The 15,116-nt window shown below is 45.8% G+C and overlaps 1 protein-coding gene and 1 pseudogene across 2 annotated transcripts in view; both read right to left on the bottom strand.

The window, feature by feature from the left end:
* The window catches only part of PHF1 (PHD finger protein 1), an 80,528-nt gene that overhangs the window by 45,434 nt on the left and 19,978 nt on the right, over positions 1–15,116 (bottom strand). The gene's annotated exons all lie outside the window — the stretch shown is intronic.
* Positions 2,287–2,384, bottom strand: LOC141109128 (U6 spliceosomal RNA; annotated as a pseudogene).

Genomic DNA, 15,116 nt, shown 5'->3' on the forward strand with positions numbered 1-15,116 from the left:
TTGATCAAAAAAACTATTTGGACATTACAAAACTCACCAAACTATCTGGAGGTCCACATATCAACAAAGCCAACAGGCACACATAACAGCTATACAGTTCAAGAAGGCTCAAAGGCTCAAAGAGAGAGCAGCCTGTAGCACCTTATGCCCACAACTGGTGTCAGAATAGGCTTGAATATCCACCTGGTAAAATGTAACAAACGTGAATGGAAGTCCAGGTAACAGCCTTGCAAATCTGGGAAACAGATGCCTGAGGATGAAAAGTCCATAAAGCACTTCCAGATCTGGTTGAATGTGCCCTGGCAGGGAAGAGAGGCACTCTATCCTTCAGACTATAGGCTTTGACAGCAATCTGTCTAATCCATCTTGAATGGTGGAATGGGATGAAGGGCTTGAAAGACCTCAGGATAGAAGGCCCATTCCCCTCAGATCCAGACACTGATGACTGAGAAGGGCTGCCTGACAATATTTTAGGCCCAGAATGTGAATGGCAGACAGGGCTCTTGGTGCCTCCTTGATGAGTGATGTAAGCCACAGCTGTGGCATTGCCCGGCTGGATTCTGGGTGTATTCGAAAGGAGAGGAGTTCAGCATTTAAGGGACAACCAAATTGCTCTGGGTTCCAGAATGTTGATGCCAATGTGAGATTCCTCCAACAACCTTGTCCTCAGCATTGGGAAGCCATCCAGGACTGCATTCCAGCCCTGTAGTCTGAGAACTTTTTATGACTGAGAAGGAAAGGATTTCCCTAACTCCAGTGCTATATCGTAAATCCACATCAGGGAGAGACTGGCCCTGGGGGTCAAATGTTTGGGACAACGGTCCATACTCAATTTGTCTCACGCTGACAGAATGTTGAGTTGCAAGAATCTAAAGTGAAAATGGGTGTAGAGTACATGCTCAGAAGAGGCAACCATAAAACCCAGAACCTTCATGCAGGGTTTTTGCTCTACGAGAGAGCAAAGGGACAGAAAAATTCTGGCCAGGGCCTTGTCTAAAGACAGGCTCAGATACTCCAACCTGTGAGAGGTTGATTGAAGAAACTCTGCAGTTTGTATGGTCTGGCAGATGTTGAACTATAGGGACAGTGAAGACCTTCAGCAGATCGTCTAGGTACTCCACAACATGAATCCCAAAACCAGGCCAAACACCTTGATGAAAATTTTATGTATTTGTCGAAGGAGGGACATAACAAGCATCCCCCCTCTAAAGGATAGCCCCTTAAGGTGTTTCTTGCAAGAGAATTCATTGGAACAGCATTTTATTGACAGGATCCTGTGCATGTGGATAAAAAGAAGACCCATCCTAGAAATTTGTCAGAGAGTATCAGCAAAGGCATTGACTCAGTAGCATAAGGCCATAGGTAACAGCTCCAGTCAACTGTGGACAGAGGCATCGATAATGGTGGTATCAGGGTCAAAATGGTCTGACAGCCATGGAAGCAACCATAGGTATTTGAACATGAGACAATCCTCCACAGGAGCCTTAAATACAAACTCCCAAAGGGGGCAGTGGTGCCAACCCGTTAACCCCTATCATCTTGGACAAACTGCACTTCTGTAGTAACAGCAGTAGATCTCCCTGGACACACAGGGCACCCTCAAATAAATGTTTAAAGGGCTTCCATCCTGACCTACAACTCAGTCGCAGGGATAAGGGTAATTTAACCCCTTCCTGGTATATCCATCAATAGTGGCATACCCCCATAGGTGTCTTTAGAGACTGGGCTCTGTACCAGGCAGACCACAGCTCTGGACCTGTAGAGCACCCTGCAGTCTATTTCATGCATTGCACTACATTCCATGGGGAGCACCCACAAAGGGGTCCAATGCTGCAGCAACATTACAGGCTGGCCCTGCATCTTCCATTTGGCAGGGTCTGGGTACGTTTTTCTAAGGCTCTGCCAAGAAGGAAAGTTTCATAAAAGGTCCATCACATAGGTACAATAACAAAAAACAGAGGCTAGCTGGAAGTAGGAGGAGTTATATGGGGGAATGTCTCAGCTGCCTTTATGCCAGTGTTCAGTTACCTGAAGGTAGCTACATATAACCCAGTTATTATAATAAAATGTAAGAAGTCCTGTACTGTATGATCAGGAAATTATTGTTTTCATGGCCATCATTAGACATAGTCCTTGCAAGCCTTAATCGGGAAACAATGTCACAGGTGCACCTTTATAAATCTGCTCAAGAGACCTGATTTATGCCTCTTTCACACGAGCGGTCCAATCGGGTCCGCCTATCCGTTTTTCAAGCGGACCCGATCAGAGCTTCCATTCTCTTCTATAGAGTATGCGGAGCGCTTTACAAATTTGCGTGTCATCATTGCACAGGAGCCATGCTAGTCTTCTCTAAATCGCTAGAATTTTAGTATATGTGCTGACGCTGCTATCAAGCTGCCCAATGAGGAGGGAGGCCGAACTGATCCGATGGAACGAATCTGTCGGACAATTCGATCGTGTGTGGGCTTCATTGGACCTTTCCTGTCGAAATATCTGTCGGACTTTAGAAATAGAACATGTTTCAAATCTTTCCGACGGACTTAAGTCCGATCGAAAAATCCGTTCCTCTGTATGCTAGTCCGACGGACAAAAAAGGACACAAGGGCAGCTATTGGCTACTGGCTATGAACTTCCTTATTCTAGTCCGGTCGTACGTCATCACGTTCGAAACGATCGGACTTTGGTGTGATCGTGTGTAGGCAAGTCCATTTCATTGGAACTCCATCGAAAAGTCCTTCGGAGTTCAGTCCGACGAAAAAATTCTAGTCCGGTCGTGTGTACACGGCATAAGAAACACTAGCTTGGGTAGTGGGGGAACCCATCACATATTGTCAGCTAAATCTTAGCAATTCTGTGGCTGGCAAAGTATTGCCAGTTACAGAATTGCCGGTGTGACATGGGCATCCAGGTGATGACAGACAGGTGCTTTATGAGCCATAATAATATCCAAAAATGCTACCATTCGTTTTAAATAATATTCTACTGGATGATGCTTGATAGTCCAACACAGGGCCGTGTAGGCATTTGTTGATGGATGTATTTTTCTAAAGCCCATGTTTTAGTAGAGATCCTGTTTCTGGTAACAATTCCCCAATAACAGGATCACAAACATGTACAGTGACAAAAACACAGGAGAAAGTAATCCACTAGTGAGAGATCAATGCCTCACTCATAGCGATCCTGCAGCGGACCAGTTCTCGCCAGCTTGACATGGGTCTAAGGCCCCTTTCACACAGGCGCCTCCACCCGATTGACTCCACTTGCTAGGCGTGGGATCGATTGGCTGAGCAGGAGGATGACAGGTCCGTCTCCGCTTACTGTGCTGAGACGGACCTGTCAGAGCTCCGCTCTCCTCTATGGGGAGATTGGATGAAAATGGACCACCTCTCCGTTTTCATCCGATCCCATCCAATCCTCCAGACGAATGGAAAATAGGACTTACATCCGTCTGGATTTGGCGGAGGGGATCGGATCTGATAGCAGCGGGTGTTAGTGGACATGTCACTGCTGACATCCGCCGCTCCATAGAGGTGAATGGAGGCTCCGATCAGGTCTGCCTGAAAAACTGACAGGCAGACCTGGTCGGAAAGCCTGTGTGAAAGGGGCCTAAGTGTCTTCATGGTTCAATGAGAGGTGGCCAAATAAGGCCCCTTTCACACTGAGGAGCTTTCAGGCTCTTCCGCAACAACAAAAAAAAAAAGCGCCTGAAAACCGTTTCCTATTAATTTCAATGGATGCTTTCACACTGGGGTGGTGCGCTGGCGGGGCGGTGAAAAAAGTCCTGAAAGCAGCATCTTTGGAGAGATTAAAAAAGCACCTCAAAAATGCCCCTGTCCATTTAACTGAATGGGAAGTGCTTCAAAAGCGCCCGAAAATGGTTCTTTTGAGTCGACCTTAAAAAAAAACGCACCGCTAACGCCCCAAAAGCGCTGCAAAAACGCCCGACATTTTATGGGCAGTTTTCGAGTGCCTCAGTGTGAAAGGAGTCTAAGAGCAATCTTCAATTCAGCCATAAAAGTACACTCATATAAAACCTGACTTAGGCCCCTTTCACACTGGGGCGGTGGGGGCGTCGGCGGTACAACAGCGCTATTTTTAGCGCTGCTGTACCGTCGTTCTTGCAGCGGTATTCGGCCGCTAGCAGTTCGGTTTTAACCCCCGCTGGCGGCCGAAAAAGGGTTAAATCCGCTCGTACAGCGCGGCTATAGCCGCGGTATTACCGCGGTATAGCCGCGCTGTCCCATTGATTTCAATGGGCAGGAGCGGTTTAGGAGCGGTGAATACACCGCTCCTTCCCCGCTCCAAAGAAGCGGCTCGCAGGACTTTTTTTACCGTCCTGCGAGCGCACCGCTTCAGTGTGAAAGCCCTCGGGCTTTCACACTGAACAAACAGCGGAGGCTGTTTAGGGGCGGTTTTCAGGCGGTATTTTTAGCGCAATACCGCCTGAAAACCGCTCCAGTGTGAAAGGGGCCTTAAGGATTACCCTATTACTGCCGCTTCTCTTTGCTTTGAACCTTTGGGATGTTTAGTGATACAAAAAAATAAATAAAACTAGAGACAGTGTCAAAATAAATAAATTATTTAATTTTTTAAAACAGCCCTGTTCCCCGTGCTTGCGTGCAAAGGCAAGCACACGCTGTGGTCCCACATGCACACAAACAGCGATCGTCCTAAACATGTGAGGTATCACCGCGAATGTCAGATCATGGGCAGTAATTCTAGCAACAGACCTTCTGTGTAAGTCTAAAGTGTTAACCTAAAAAGACATCTGAATGCGGCGCCTATGGATAGTAAAAATTACGCCGTTTTGTTGTTGTTGCACGGGCGTGCGTAATTTTAAAGCATGACATGTTACGTATCCATTTATTCAGCGTAACATCATCTTTTATATTTTACATTTATTTATTTATTACATTTATATTTTACCAAAAAAATTGGGTTATGTATTGTATTTTTTTTTTGCATTATAATTTCAAAAAGTACCACTTGCGGTGGCTAGGGCTAAATTTTATTCCCAAAGGGATAAACCGGGAAAACTTTTGGTGTCTAAATTAACCCCTAGATGACCAGCTGCACATGTCCCTAAAATCAGGAAATCTGATGGCTCGTTCACCCAGAACCCCAAACTAGTCTTGCAGGAATTTCATACATTTTTTCATAAAATTGTATTTAGACAACGCGACTGCCTCAAGTCAACATGGCTTTGATTAGTTTATTTCTCACCTCCCAATCCCAGCCATGGTGGAGGAGCATTGTGAGCTCATGGAAAAGGACATCTCGGTTGAGGAAGTACTGTGTTTCCCCAAAAATAAGCCCTACCCCGAAAATAAGACCTAGCGTGATTTTTGGGGAGGGCTGCAATTTAAGCCCTAACCCGAAAATAAGCCATGTAAAAATATATAATCCATTTTGTAAAAAGATTAAATAATGTCCAGTGTGTCCCCTTTTGTAACTTTATTGTTGAAAATACCTAATTTACAGCACCGCTGGGCATTCACATGACCCGCCGGAGATGTTCTCCTCTCCTCCAGGCTGACGTCAGTGGCCCCTCCCTCTGCAGTGCTCGGAGCGGGGCTGACCTCAGCAGGGATCACGGCCTTTCCCTCGGCAGTACTCGGAGCTGGGAAGAAGAGCTCCAGCGGATCATGTGAGTGCCCAGCTGCACTGTAAATAAGGTATTTTCCACAATAATGTTACAAAAGGAGACTCACTGGACATTATATAATCTTTTTACAAAACGGATTTCATATTTTTAGAATGACTTTACCTAAGGTTTATTTTTGGGACCAAAGTGGTTGTAAACCCTTGTTTTTTTTTAAATAACAAACATATCATACTTACCTCCACGGTGCAGTTCGTTTTGCACAGTGGCCTCATTCCTCCTCTTCTGGGGTCCCTCAGCGGCGCTGGTGGCTCCTCCCTGCATCAAGTGTCCACGTTGGAGAAGCGCTCTCCTTGGTGGACACCCGTGCGGGTGTGATCCCGAGTCTGGGACTCCCCTCCTGATTGGCTGAGACACAGCAGTGGTGCCATTGGCTCCCGCGGCTGTCAATCAAAGTCAGTTAGCCAATCAGGCGAGAGAGGGGGGAGCGGGGATCCGTGTCTGAATGGACACAGGGAGCTGCGGCTCGGCTCGGGTTCCCCCATAGCAAGCTTCTTGCTGTGGGAGCATTCGACAGGAGGAAGGGGCCAGGAGCAGCGAAGAGGGACCCGAGAAGAGGAGGATGCATTAAGGTCAAAAACCATGAGGGTTTACAACCCCTTTAAAGATGTCATAATGATGACTCCTGAGCTGACAGAGGAAGAGAAGACAGGGGCCATAGATAAGACATCCCCTGAAAATAAGCCCTAGTGTGTTTTTTTGTAGCCAAAATTAATAAAAGAACCAGTCTTATTTTCAGGGAAACACGGTATTATTGGCGATCTAACGCAATACTTTAAGGCTGGGTTCACACTACTGTGAATTGGATGTGGTTTTCACCGTATCCAATTCGCATGTCAGGAGAATGTGACCGGCTCTCTATGGAGCCGGTTCACACATCTCCGGAGCGAATTGCACAGGAGTCCTGTGCGTCTTCTGGTCCATTTCAGGTCCGAATTCAGCCAAAAATTAGGGCTGCTGTGAGCCAAAAATTCGACCCCTGCTGTGAGCCGCTCCGTGCTGCGGTGTGAACCCAGCCTAAAGAAGTTGTAAAGGCAGAAGGTTTTTTATCTTAATGCATTCTATGCCCCCATAGCAAGCTCCTTGCTGTGGGGGCACTCGACAGGAGGAAGGGGCCAGGAGCAGCGAAGAGGGACCCGAGAAGAGGAGGATCCAGGCTGCTCTGTGCAAAACCAACTGCACAGAGGAGGTAAGTCTTATGCCGCGTACACACGATCGGAATATCCGACAACAAATGTTCGATGTGAGCTTGTTGTCGGAAATTCCGATCGTGTGTAGGCTCCATCGGACATTTGCTGTCGGAATTTCCAACAACAGATGTTTGAGAGCTGGATCTCAAATTTTCCGACAACAAAATCCGTTGTAAATTCCGATCGTGTGTAGACAATTCCAACACACAAAATTACACGCACGCTCAGAATCAAGCAGAAGAGCCGCACTGGCTATTGAACTTCATTTTTCTCGGCTCATCGTACGCGTTGTACGTCACCGTGTTCTTGACATTCGGAATTTCCGACAACATTTGTGTGACTGTGTGTATGCAAGACAAGTTTGAGCCAACATCTGTCGGAAAAAAAATCCACAGTTTTTGTTGTCGGAAAAGCCGATCGTCTGTACGCGGCATAACATGTTTGTTATTTTTTTTTAAAAGGAGACATTACGATCACTTTTATGCCATCCAGAAGGGGGGGACCGATAGATACCGATTCCAATAAGGCATTTATTACACTTATTCTGAAACCCCACAAGGACCCAAGAGATGCAGCTAATTATAGACCAATGTCGTTAATTTATAATGACTCGAAGTTATTCACTAAAATATTAGCGAATCGAATGTTGTTTTTTTTTGTCTTGTTGCATACATACAGATCAAGGGTTCCTTCCTTACAGACAAGCGGTGGTTCAGGTGCGATGGGCAATAGATTTACCTTATGTACTCGAATATAAGCCGAGGCACCTAATTTTACCACAAAAAAATGGGAAAACTTATTGACTCGAGTATAAGCCTAGTGTGAGAAATGCGCAGCTACTATAATGCCCTGTACACACGGTCGGACATTGATCGGACATTGCGACAACAAAATCCTAGGATTTTTTCCGACGGATGTTGGCTCAAACTTGTCTTGCATACACATGGTCGCACAAAGTTGTCGTAAAATCCGATCATTCTGAACGCGGTGACGTAAAACACGTACGTCGGGACTATAAACGGAGCAGTAGCCAATAGCTTTTGTCTCATAATTTTTTCTGAGCATGCATGGCACTTTGTGCGTCGGATTTGTGTACACACGATCGGAATTTCCGACAACGGATTTTGTTTTCGGAAAATTTTATAGCAAGCCCTCAAACTTTATGTGTCGGAAATTCCGATGGAAAATGTGTGATGAAGCCTACACACGGTCGGAATTTCCGACAAGGTCCTATCACACATTTTCCATCGGAAAATCAGACCGTGTGTACAGGGCATAAGTGGACAAGAGGGTCAATAATGCCCATTTGCAGCCTCACTGTGCCCATTTGCAGTCATAGGTCCACCGAACTTCAAACTCGGTAGTTAAGGGTTTCTAGATGACCCCTAGCTGCAGCCAAAATTTGGGGTCTCTGGACCCAAAGGGTCCCAAAATGACATTGCTGCAGATGGACACAGTTGACCAAATTTGGGGCCCCGTATCTCAGGGCCACTTGGTGCTAGGGACCCAAAATTTGATGTGCAAACCCAGTGGAACGAGCACTACAACATATCCAAAGCTAGAGTTCCTAGCTTCAAGTGGCCCTGAGATACGGGGCCCCAAATTCGGTTCAGAAAATGTCAAGCACCTTTCTGCAGCAGAGAATGTCATTTTCCAAACCGACTTTGGGGCCCTGTAGTTTGGGGCCACTTGGTGCTAGGATATGTTGTAGTACTAGTTCCACTGGATTTGCAAACCAAATTTGGGGTTCCTAGCACCAAGTGGCCCCAAGATACGGGGCCCCAAAGTCAGTTAGGAAAATGTCATTCTCTGCTGCACAAAAGTGCTTGACTCGAGTATAAGCCGAGGGGGGCATTTTCAGCACAAAAAAATGTGCTGAAAAACTCGGCTTATACTTGAGTATATACGGTAATCCCCCTTTTGCGCCCCTCCTGGGACAGAGAGGCTGCTAGATATGGCTGTTATTTTCACTCGATGTGCATTTGACTCCCTGTCTTGGCCATACATCTTCCGATTAGTGGAGAAGTGGAACTTCGGTCCCAAATTTCTGGCCTCCCTCCTTTCCCTATATAGCACACCCTCGGCTCAGATGATCCTACTCGGCCACAAGTCAGACCCACTTGTTATTTCCTGGAACCAGACAAGGGTGCCCACTTTCTGCGGGGGTAAAAATCATAAATGTGCGCTTTTTGCGGACGATTCCCTGTTGTTTATTACATCCCCTCACACGACTTTACTACTTTACTGAATTTGCTCTCGCTTCCAGGTCGCTTCAGCAACATTTCGGGGTTCTTAGTTAACTGAGATAAGATGGAAGTCCTTAATATTAATCTACCGGCTACAACACTCCAGAGTCTACAATCACAGTACTCAGTCTCCTGGCAACAGATGCCGTTATCCTATCTGGGGGTTAGATTGACTGCCTACATTTCATCCATCTACAAGGCCAACTACCCTGCCTTGTTCAATAAATAGAGGATGTGAAGATGTGGTCTGATGTGACTCTCTTGTGGATGGGAAGAATTGCATCTGTCCAGGTGACAGTCCTGCCCAAATTGTTATATTACTTCAGAACCTTACCTATTCCGGTACCCTTAGAAGCAATTCGGCAGTTTCAAACAAACATTTTTAATTATATATTGGGATCTAAGGACAGTAGACTGGCTCGAGCTACAATGTACGCTCCAAAAGATCTGGGGGGGGTTGGGTGTCCCAGACTTTCGTAAAAAACGATATAGTAGGGCAACTAACCCAATTGTGCCAGTTGCATTTTAGTTATTATAGGTCTGATTGGGTTCCTCTAGAAGCCCATGCTTGCTCATCACTCCCTACTGATGGGGTACTCTAGGTCCCTTCTAAATATCGTAAAGCCATCCTATGCCTGTAAAAAGTGGCCTCTTCGCTCCCCTCATACTCCTGTGGCCCCACTTTTTAACAACCCTTTATTCCCACTGGGGCTACAGTCCCTTCAATTTAATTTGTGGCAGAACAAAAGCCTTTACCATATAGGACATTTTTTTGATCGGAAGGGTATATGTCCCCTCCACATATTTTGTACAGAATCTAGAGATGCCTCCAGCTGAGAGTTGTCGCTTGCAGCAAATTCAACACTTTCTTCATTCATTACAGAAGAGCTCTGATCTAACTGTACACTCAATGTTTGAAAAAAGAGGTTGTCTTTGGGAAATAGATGTATGAGTGCTGCCAGCATTGCTGCAGAGGTTGAAGGCTGTCTGTGCTCAGACCATACGCCAAATTGGTCCCAGAAGGAAGCCTCTTCTAAAGATGATGCACAAGAAAGCCTGCAGTTTGCTGAAGACAAGCAGACTAAGGACATGGATTACCGGAACCATGTCCTGTGGTCTGATGAGACCAAGATAAACGTATTTGGTTCAGATGGTGTCAAGCGTGTGTGGCGACAACCAGGTGAGGAGTACAAAGACAAGTGTGTCTTGCCTACAGTCAAGCATGGTGGTGGGAGTGTCATGGTCTGGGGCTGCTGCCGGAACTGGGGGGCTACAGTTCATTGAGGGAACTTTGATTGCCAAAATGTACTGAAGCAGAGCATGATCCCCTCCCTTCAGAGACTGGGCCGCAGGGGAGTATTCCAATATGATAACGACCCCAAACACACCTCCAAGATGATCACTGCCTTGCTAAAGAAGCTGAGGGTAAAGGCGATGGACTGGCCAAGCATGTCTCCAGACCTAAACCCTATTGAGCATCTGTGGGATATCCTCAAATGGAAGGTGGAGGAGCTCAAGGTCTCTAACATCCACCAGCTCCGTGATGTCGTCATGGAGGAGTGGAAGAGGACTCCAGTGGCAACCTGTGAAGCTCTGGTGAACTCCATGCCCAAGAGGGTTAAGGCAGTGCTGGAAAATAATGGTGGCCACACAAAATATTGACACTTTGGCCCCAGTTTGGACATTTTCACTTAGGGGTGTACTCACTTTTGTTGCTAGCGGTTTAGACATTAATGGCTGTGTGTAGGGCTGGGAAAAAAATCGATTTAAATCTTGAATCGAGTTGAGAGGTCAAATCGATTCAAAATTTAAGCAAATCGATTTTTTTAGATTTTTTTTTTTTCACCGCGCCTCGCCTAAAAGCTCATGCCCTCAGCGCCTCGGGACCGGCACGGTTTCCAAAAAAAAAAACTCGATTCGAATCGTGAATCGAGTTTTTTTTAAGAGAATCGAAGATTTTTTTTTTTTAAGAAAATCTCCCAGCCCTAGCTGTGTGTTGAGTTATTTTGAGGGGACAGTAAATTTACACTGTTATACAAGCTGTACACTACACTACATTGTAGCAAAGTGTCATTTCTTCAGTGTTGTCACATGAAAAGAGAATAAAATATTTACAAAAATGTGAGGGGTGTACTCACTTTTGTGACATTCTGTACTTATCTACATGTAATGGAACTAACTAAGCACCTTTCATTGTTTTCCAGAGTTCAACTTTAGGCTAGCTCAGCTCCCCCAACCAGCAGTGACTTAGCAGTCTTTCAATCTCCAATGGAAACACAAGGAAGGAATTCTGGGGAAGGGGCAGGATGAGCTGAGCAGCTCAGTGAATGACTTGAACAGTATCAGTGCTTCTGTTGTGGACCTTGAAGATGAAATGTTCCACAGTGCAAAAAATAAACATTTACTCTAGATGGGACATGGAGGTTTACTATCGCCGCGTACACACGAGCGGACTTGCGAACGGACTAAACTCCATCGGCATTTCCGATGCAAAGATTTAGAACATCTTCTATATCTGAGTACGTCGAAAATGCCGACAGAAGAAGTCCGATGGGGCATACACAGGGTCGGAATGTCCGACCAAAAGCTCCCGTCTGACTTTTTCTGTCGGAAAGTCCGGCCGTGTGTACGCGGCATAAAACTGGAGAGTACAAAATCTGACGTAGTTGTGCATGGCAGCCAATCAGCTTCTAACTTCAACTTGTTCAATTAAGCTTTGGCAATAAAAACAGGAAGCTGATTGGTTTCTATGTAGAGCTGCACCAGAATTTGCAGTCTCCAGTTTTAATAAATATCCCCTACAGAGTTTCTTCTGCAAAACATACCTGCCTGTGATTTTCCACTTTAGGGATTTTGTTAAGGTGAACCTGTCAGATGCTTTGAACCAGCAGAAGTGCTGCCTATAAGCAGGTAGTACAGGATGTCAGCCAGAAACCCCTCATCTGTGTCATTGTCTGGTTTCGTTTCACCGGTAAGAGACTGATTACCCTCACGCTGGGTCTAAGCCAGGGGTTGTCAACCTCCTGATGTGCCGCCGCTTCCTACCGCTGTCACCACTCTCTGTTTGAAGCTAAATATGACTTCAAGCTGAATGATGGGACGGCATAGCTGCTCCTACCAGCTCTCCAGAAACTGCCGGTGGAACTCTACCCCCAACCCCCATTGCAATTACATTCAGCTGTGACAGGGTATATGGATTTCATAGCACCATAGCACAGCACTGCGTTACTTTAACTGACAATTGCGCGGTCGTGTGACACTGTACCCAAATAAAATTTATGTCCTTTTTATCCCCCACAAATAGAGCTTTTTTTTGGTGGTATTTGATCACCTCTGCGGTTTTTATTTTTTGCGCTATAAACAAAAAAAAAAAGACCAACAATTTTGAAAAAAATAATATATATATATATTTTTTTTTACTTTCTGCTATAAAACACATCCAATAAAATAAAACAAAACAAAAAATCAAATTTCTTCATTAATTTAGGCCGATATCTATTCTTCTACATATTTTTTGAAAAAAAATCCCAATAAGCGTATATTGATTGGTTTGCACAAAGGTTATAACATCTACAAACTATGTTTTTTTTTTTTACTAGTATTGGCAGCAATCAGCAACTTATAGCGGGACTGCGATATTGCGGCACTCAATCTGACACTAATTGACACTTTTTGGGGATCAGCGATCAGTGCTAAAAAATATACACATTCACCATACCAATGACACTGGCTGGGAAAGGGTTAAACATCTAGGGTGATCAAAGGGTTACATGTGTGCCTGGCCAGTGTTTTACTACAGTGTGGGAGGTGCTTTTACTATGGGAAGACATGGATCCTTGTCCCTGCTTTGCAGAGACACCGGATCCATGCCTTCCCTCCTGCCCATGGCGCGGCTCTTTACCCATGTGAACGGCCGTGTCCAATCACAGCCGGTCACATGTAAACACGGAAGTGCCATTTATCGGCTCTCCTCGCCTCCCGCTGACAGAGTGTGAGGAGAGGAGAGTCGATCAGCGGCATCTCCTCGCAGGGGAGACATGTACAAGTAATCAGGGCACTAATCATCAATGCTCTGATGATCAGCGCAGCCCCAACAGTGCCCAGCAGGGATGCAAGTCAGTGACCACCTGTGATGCCAATCTGTGCCCATCAGTGACACCAATTTGTGCCCATCAGTGATGCAAATTTGTGTCCATCAGTGCTGCCTTTCAGTGCCTGCTTATCAGTGCTGCCCATCAGTGCCACCTATCAGTGCTCATCAGTGCCGCATATCAATGCTGCATATCAGTGCCACCTATCAGTGTGGCATATTAGTCCCTCCTCATCAGTGCCAATCAGTGCAGTCTATCAGTGCCCATCAGTGCTGCCTCCTTAGCGTACATCAGTGAAGGGGAAAAATTACTTATTTACAAAATTTTCTGACAGAAAAACCCAGTGGTGATTAAATACCACCAAAAGAAAGCTCTATTCGTGTGAAAAAAAATTCATTTGGGTACAGTGTTGTATGACCGCAAAATTGCCATTCAAAGTGTGACAGCGCTGAAAGCTGAAAATTGGCCTGGGCAGGAAGTGGGTAAAAGTGCCCGGTATTGAAGCGGTTAAATAATTTTTGGCATTGTCTGTATTTAAAGTGTAAAGTCTCATAGTTTTAAAAAAAAAATAAAAATAAACATGTTATACTTACCTCCCCTGTGCAGTTGGTTTTGCAAAGAGCAGCCTGGATCCTCCTCTTCTCAGGTCCCTCTTCACTGCTCCTGGCCCCTCCCTCCTGTCGAATGCCCCCACAGCCAGCAGCTTGCTATGGGGGCACCCAAGCCGAGTCACAGCTCTGTGTATCCATGCAGAAACGGAGCCCCCCGACCCAGCCCCACCCCCTTTCTCCCCTGATTGGCTGACTGACTTTTATTGACAGCAGCGGGAGCCAATGTGTCTCAGCCAATGAGGAGGAGAGTCTCGGATGGCTAAGACACTCGTGGACATTGCTGGATAGAGATGGGGCTCAGGTAAGTTATTGGGGGGGGGCTACTACACACAGAAGGTTTTTTTATCTTAAAGCGGAGTTCCACCCAAAAATGGAACTTCCGCTGATTGGATCCCCCCCCCCTCCGGTGTCACATTTGGCACCTTTCAGGGGGGAGGGGGGAACAGATACCTGTGTAATCCAGGTATTTGCTCCCACTTCTGGGCATAGATCACCGCAGGCTCCACAGTGATCTATGCCATGTCCGGCCCCTCCTCCGCCCCCCCCCTCCTGTCTTCTGGGAGACACACAGTTCCCAGAACACAGCAGCGACCAGTCAGGAAGCGCAGTGCGTCTCGCGCATGTGCAGTAGGGAACCAGGCTGTGAAGCCGCAAGGCTTCACTTCCTGATTCCCTTACTGAAGATGGCGGCGCCTCCACCCGAGAGCTGAGGGAAAGATTGGCTTCGGGTGAGGACATCGCGGGCGCCCTGGACAGGTAAGTGTCCATATTTTAAAAGTCAGCAGCTGCAGTATTTGTAGCTGCTGACTTTTAAAAAAAAAATTTGGGCGGAACTCCGCTTTAATGCATAGAATGCATTGAGATAAAGAAACCTTCTGCCTTAACAACTCCTTTAAATGACAGTAACTAATATTTTCACCTGCTGTCCCCCTTTGTAATACATTTTAAACACATTCAAAAACTTATAATGAATGCCACCTGCCTGCCCCCCTTATATGTCCTCTATTAACATCCTTTAAACATAATTATAAGCAATCGGACTGCAGCTTTACTTTCGATCCAGAGCGCCAGCGAATAGTAAGGTGTAGAATTGATTGTCTTGGAGAGTTTTTAATCGCGCTCTATTGAGCAAGCGAAGTAAATCTTTGTACTGCGCAGTGATTAAAATTCCCTTGTGTCTTGCACTCGTTGAAAACAATTAATTCCAAAAAAGCGATCAGCGTTACGAGAAAATTGATCTCTTAATTTCGTGTTGCTAAAAATAGCCCGGCACGGCACAGCCATTTACTGGATTATAAAACGAGATAATCAGTTAA

This window comes from Aquarana catesbeiana, linkage group LG09 (genome assembly GCF_042186555.1).
Source record: "Aquarana catesbeiana isolate 2022-GZ linkage group LG09, ASM4218655v1, whole genome shotgun sequence".
NCBI classification, from domain to species: domain Eukaryota; kingdom Metazoa; phylum Chordata; class Amphibia; order Anura; family Ranidae; genus Aquarana; species Aquarana catesbeiana.